Genomic DNA, 7,105 nt, shown 5'->3' with positions numbered 1-7,105 from the left:
TCACAGGCCAGGATTCCAACCGCTTCTAAGTGGAGAAGCCATTGACCGTAGTTAACAGGGTTGTAAATATTCCTGGATTTGGATCTCATTCTCCCTCTTCCACACTCGCACTGTAGACTCAGGTTGGTGACTTCATTTCTCTAAGGCCTCAGTCTGAAGGTGGTGATGGTCTCCTTCAAAGCGTCATCGCAGAGATCAAACGACATAATAACTGTAAGCATGTAGCACAATAGTGGGCACAGCGAAAGATATAAGGGAAATTATTACTGTTGTTTAAACTAAAGCAGAAATACTTCTATCAAAAACATCTTTGGGACCAGCAGTTAGCGTAATGGCTATGTCGCTGGACTCCCACATAGTCGACCGCGGTTCACGTCCCGGACCTGGTGGCTTAAAACTCACGCCGGGCGCGTGTGCGTGCATGCCCAAGATCCCGAGAGGAGAATGGAGGAGAAGGGATTGCGGCGTGACCATCCCCTGGGGGGTGATTTCTCGCTTTCTGTCTCTCTGTCTCTCTCTGTCTGTCTGGCGAGCTCACGTGCCCTGTAGTGAAAATCTCTCAAAAAAAAAATCTTTCAAGGAGATGATTTTTACAATTATTTGTTATTGTTATTAATTTTTTTAAAAAAAGAATTGATATAGGGCACATATGCTTACCACAGAGACAGAGAGGAGAAAATTGGGAAGGCAAGCCACCAGGTCCGGGACTTCAAACCATGGTCAGCCGCTATGCCACCTGCTGGCCCAGTGGTTTATTTATTCAGTGAGAGGCAAGGCAACTCCAATAAGGCCACAATCTACCCTAGCATCCTAGCCTGAATCATGTGCACAGACATGAACCCAGGACCTTCCGAGGTGGCTCAGGCATTATAGAGCATTGCCACGTCCCCTGGTTGTTGTACATTAAGGACATTGACCTCTTTCTCTCTCCTAGTAGCTTTTTTGGGGATTTTGGGGCCGGCAGGTAGCATGGTGGTTTGGATTTTGGTTGGGGCCGGCAGCATGGTGGTTAAGGGTGATGGATTTGCACATAGCTGACTGCGGTTTGAGGCCTGGACCTGGCAGCTTGCTTTCTTACTTTCTCTCTCTCTCATTCTCTCACTCTGTCCCTCTTAGGTCAAACTAAAATAAATAAATAAAGTTAAGAAAAACAAGTCTTTAAAAAAATTGAGATCTTTAACATTTAAGTTGGGGCCGGCAGCATGGTGGTTAAGGGTGATGGATTTGCACATAGCTGACTGCGGTTTGAGGCCTGGACCTGGCAGCTTGCTTTCTTACTTTCTCTCTCTCTCATTCTCTCACTCTGTCCCTCTTAGGTCAAACTAAAATAAATAAATAAAGTTAAGAAAAACAAGTCTTTAAAAAAATTGAGATCTTTAACATTTAAAAAGTGGGTTTTATTAAGTATCACGTATAGTTTTATGGCAGTGTTAGTAGTACATGCGCTAAGTAAGTAACCTTAATTTTGCTTTAAATTGCAGTTAATAATGAAAAAACGGTTAGATCTATAGCGCTTGCTGTGTGTCACATCCATGTAGCAGCACATTTAATCATCACAAACATCCCGACAAGATTGGTGTCACCATTATCCCTGTTTGACCGATGTTGGGACACCATGACAGGGGAGTCAAGCAGAAAGCCTGAGAGCACTTGGCTAATCGGGGGAGAAGGTGGGATAGGATCCCTCCTGTCAGCAGCAGTGCCATTGCACTCACCCATTGCACTACAGTCTACATCCCTCGGGAAGAGCTTTTAGAGAAAGAAAGGACAATTAGTTATTGAATAAAACCAATGGAGTGCTGGCTTTTAAGAACACCATTTGTAGTGATCCTCAGTATTTAAAATGGCTTCCATTACTAAGCATGTCCTTAGATCATAAACTCTCCTATGGGCTTTGCACGCTTTTCTTCCTTCATGACAACCTCATAGCTATGATGCTGATGATAATATATAATGCCCACTTTACAGATGATAGAAGTGTGTCTCGGTGAAACACCTGACTTGACACAAATCACAGAGTTCATTATCTTACTCCAGAGCCACTGTAATAATTAATATATTAATGAACCTTGTGTATATCTTGACTTTATGCTGCTGAAACTATGAATAAATGACAGTCAACAAAGGAAATCAACAGGGTAAAATAGGAAATATTTCCTAGTATCTAAGAATAAAAGCTAATCCCAGATCTATTAATAATTATCTATGTTTCACCTTCAGAAAGCAGTGATTCAGCTTTATGTAAAAATGAATACAGAGGGTTGGACTAGAGAAACCTTTTTCCAGATTAAGGCTTTCATCTTCCCAGTCAGGACTGGGTGAGAATTTAGCTAAATATTCCCTTAAGTAACACTAGATGGCGATGAAAACAAAAGCGAAGGGAGACTTTTATAGGCTATGCGTAACCTTTGTTTCAATACATGATAGAATTTATTTTCTAGATGGGATCATTGATGACTGAAGCCACTGATGAAAGCATGGAGAAAACCCGACCTTAACTTTTTCCAGTATAAAACTCTGCTTCATCTCAAATTTGGAGTAGAACTTTGATCAATCTAAACAGAAACCCAATACTTTCTTTTTGGCAGAACATTAACCAAACAAATTACTGGCATCATTTCTATTTAAAAAAAAAAACAAACCCTGGCCCTAATAGCAAAATTAAAGTACGTTGAGAACTTGGGAAGAACAATAGAGTTAAAAAATACTTACCTAAGCTCTAGGAAATGAATTTCTGTGCTTTTGTTCATCCCAATCTATGTTGTCAGGAATGCAGGCCTATGACGTTATGCAAGGCACAGAAAATACAACCAAAAAGTGCACACACGTATTGTCTAGGGGTCTTGGTTTTAGGTCACGGAACTTCCGGGCTTGGGCTCAATTTGTTTGTATTTTCAACTATTACTTTAATATTTTTTCATTTCTCTTCTTATGGCCTGTGTTTCCTGAGAGGAAGAATAGAACCTAGTGAGGCAGAGAAAAGGGTAGCAAACAAAGGAAAGATGAAGCATGAAACATCAAGTCTTCAGATTAGATGTTCTAATGTGGTCCAGGCCTGTATAATTTCACCTCATTTTCTGAATGTTTCTGAGAAAGTGAAAATAATGGTGGTCAATGGATTAATTTCAACACTGTTCCTTTAAACAAACAAAAAAATTACTTTTAAAAACAGCTTTCTGGGACCAGCAGGTGGCATGGTGGTTAAGGCGCTGGACACTCTCACATGGCCTACCAGGGTTCAAGTCCTGAATCTGATGGCTTGCTTTCTCATTTCCTTTCTCACTCTCAACCTCTGTCTCTCTCTGGTCAAATTAAAAAATAAATGAATGAATAAATAAATCAAATTAAAAATAAATAACTTAAAAAATTTATAAAAATAAAAAAAACCCAGCTTTCCGGGAGAGAAGAGAAATAGCTTTCTTAAGAGAGTGCCCCACCAGTGTCTTTGCTCTTCGCAAATACATAAAGCATTAAAGGCCAAACATTTGCAGTAAAGATGGGTCAAATTTATTGCTGTATTTTTAAAATTTGCTATAGGGCGCATGCGCTCGCCAGACAGACAGAGACATAGAGACAGAAAGCGAGAAAGCACCCTCCACAGGGAGGATGGCCATGCCACAATCCCTCCTTCTCCGTTCTCTCCTCAGGATTTTGGGCGTGTGTGCGTACATGCCCTATGTGTTTTTCAAGCCTCTTAGATCTGGGACTTGAACCACAAAGTCAGTCATGTGGGATATGGCAGCCTTTACTATCATGCCACTGGCTGGGCCTGGGTCAATTTTTTTGAGGCAGGCTTAAGAGTTAGTTTAGTGGGAGGCCAGCAGGTGGCGTGGTGGTTAAGGTGATGGAATTCCACATGGCTGATCATGGTTTGAGTCCCAGACCCAGCAGCTTGAAAATTACGACAAATAAATAGATAGATAAATTATTAATTTTTTTTAAAAAGAGTTAGTTTAGCAAATACTTATTTGTGACTAACATTTGCTATTTTATGTAATCTTCCCAACTGTTTCCTATCAGAGTATTATTTCTTCCCAGCTGTTTCCTAGGAGGGTATTATTGTTATTGCACATTATATATAAGAAGACTGGGGCTAAAGGAGTAGAGGAACTAAGCCAGGGTATCTTGGTCACTGAGTGGAGGAGCAAACTCTGCTTGACTTTAAGGCCCAGTTTTGAAGCATATCAGCCTGGTCTTCCATTAAGATATGGGTGGCCTTGAAGGCCAGACCTATGTCATATCAGGATTCATTTAAACATTCTTTAGATACTGTCTCAATGTTCTCCTATTTCTTTCTCACTCACATTCATTTAGTACTTTGGTGTCCTCCCCTTCCTGCTCCAGTTGCCCCAGGAATACGTGGTCACTCTAGGGGTCATTTCATCAAACAAACAAACAAAGCAATCTCACCGTACTTGTCACCCCTTACATCCAAATAAAGTGGATTTCCCAATGTTTAAGTGCTGCATTCTCGGTTTGAATACAGTTTATACCATTCATCCCAAATTGTAATGCAAGTGCTCATTCAGAGATGATTAACCTAATCTCCATTATTTTAATTATTATTTTTAAAAAACATTTATTTATTTATCTATTTGTTGTGATTTCCAAGCTGCCAGGTCTGGGCCTCGAACAGTAGTCGGCCATGTGGGAATCCAGTGCCTTAGCCAAGACACAAACTGCTGGCCCAATTACATTCATTTTAAGGGGTGAACACATATATTAACATTTTTTGAAGAAAATACATTTTGGTTAAGTCCCCAGATCATCTTTGAATGACAGCAGGCATTCCCACCTTCGTGCTGGTCTTGGGTCCAAGCATGTTAGTCAGAAACTATTGTTGGTAACTTGGGAGGTGAGTGGGTAAAAGATTATAATAAAATATAATATTTTGGCCCAAGCTCAAGTGAGGCCGTGGAGAACAGGATGTGGTTCATTGTATGCTCAATCTGCTTCTTGACTAAGTATGTGAATCTGGCAAGTCTCTGAGACTGTACTTTTAGAAACCTCCTGTGTAAAACTGGGTGGGTGAGGTTTGATGTTTTTTAACATCTTTCCAAGCTTCAACCTTCTAGGATTTTTCGGGCTCTACACCTAATGAGAGTATCTGAAAGTAGGGCACGTAATTTTTAATCAAAGCCAAAAATTATTTCAAGTCACTGTTGTTATAATTAATGCTCAAAAGTTCTTAGAGATACTTAGATGAAAGCTCAGAAGGAAAGATGATCACGGCTTAGAAAATTCAGTGAGTAATTAATTGCAGATGACTAATACTCTTCTGCTTGCTCCCCTCCCCCCTCAGGAGCTCAGCAGTAGGAAAAGCAATAAAAGCGACTCAAGTTCTTCCTGGCATGCCTGAAAAACAGCCGAAAGACATTGCTGATGTGATTTACTATGCGTCATTTTCTATCCTTGTTAATTATCATGAGTTAGAACTGCTTAATATCAAATAATACCTCCAACCTCATTTGTAATTCTAAATCATCTAACAAGGTCCTTTGTCAACGGCAAATAACTATACCTTGCAATTGGATTTCACCTGCTACCTCAGTTCCATATTTCTTTTTTTGTAATATTAGAGATATAGAGATATATAAGGTCCTGTGGGCCTTTTTTTTTTTTTTAATGGGTGTACTGGACAATGATAATAAAAGTATGCCCTGAGTCCAAGTAAAAGTTCAAAATAGAGAAGCATCATGAAATCATAGTCTGAGCCAGAAGTTTCCAAAGTACAGATTAGACTGTAAAGGATTTTAGAAGTCAGTATTCATCTCTCTCCACATTTTTGTAGAAAAGATTATTTTATTCAGCTTTATTTGTTATTATTATCATTATTATTTACTTTGACTAGAGAGAGACAGAGAGAAAGGGAAAGGCAGAAAGCAAGCCACCAGGCTTAGGACTCGAACTGTGGTCGGCCTCGTGGGAGTTCAGCACCTTTAACTACCATGTCACCTGCTGGGCCCTCTCCCCTCATTTTCACTTATCAGAAAACTAAGACCAGAGGAGTTAACACGCTTGTCCATGATTGCACCCCAGGCTAGGGGCAGAGCCGGGACTTGAATCCAGGGCTCCTGAGGCCCCATTTTGGAATTCTACCATCCCACATTGCCTGTGTTTCAGGAACTGGGTATAGACAGGAATAATGGAAAGCAGATTATTTGCAAATTATGCCATCCTGCTAAGTCTAATTAGTTGATTTTTGTTTGACTGCTGCTTTTGACATGAAGCTTAAAGGTCTGATTTGATACATGACAGACTGTATGGCATCTGAACAAGTTAATCATTACTTTCAAGAGAAAAGATATATGTCATATATATTTTCTTCCCAGAGAGAAATAATCACATTTTTAGACGGGCTCAGAATAAACGCTCTTGACACAAGTATTAGATAATGAAATAACAACTCCTAGTGATACATCTGTGTGGTGTGTTTGTGTGTAAGTGAAAGTAAAACCAAATGAATTATTTAAAACAGAATGAGAAGAGCCATGAAGCGAAACAGGCCGCATCAGTGTCTGTCAGGAATCTCGAATCAGCCAAGGGCAGCTGCATTGAGGTGCACTCCAATTTCTAACCCCAGGAGCCTTTTACTCTGGTCTGAACTTTGGAGACAAGTCAGGAGTGTTTCTGCGCAGTCATGGTCGTTTTAACTCGGAGCGGATAGAGGGACTTGTGCAGTAGACCTAGAAAGTGGTGCCAGTCTGTAGCTTCCAGAACATTCTATTTTCATTTCCTGACTCATCCTGGTGAAATGCAGACAAACAATTCTAGATCATCACCAGGGTGAACGTATTCCTGCAAAGTAAGCTTAATTTTTAAAAAACTATTCATTCATTGTTTTTCAGTACTTTATTTTTACTTAGTGCTTTAGATCAGTGTGGAGTAATTTTTTATTTTTCTTTCTTTATTTTTAGTTTTGCTATAAGATACATGAACTTGCGAGAGAGAGAGAAAAAAAAAGGATGGAGAGTGAGAAATCACTGTAGGGGGGAACCAGCAGTTGGCGTAACGGCTATGTCACTGGACTCCCGCGTAGTCGACTGGGGTTCGCGTCTCGGACCCGGTGGCTTAAATCTCACGCTGGGCACGTGTGCGTGCGTGC

The sequence above is a fragment of the Tupaia chinensis genome, unplaced genomic scaffold (assembly GCF_000334495.1).
Source record: "Tupaia chinensis unplaced genomic scaffold, TupChi_1.0 Scaffold000117_2, whole genome shotgun sequence".
Taxonomy (NCBI): Eukaryota; Metazoa; Chordata; class Mammalia; order Scandentia; family Tupaiidae; genus Tupaia; species Tupaia belangeri.
Note: the sequence above shows the minus strand (reverse complement) of the source record.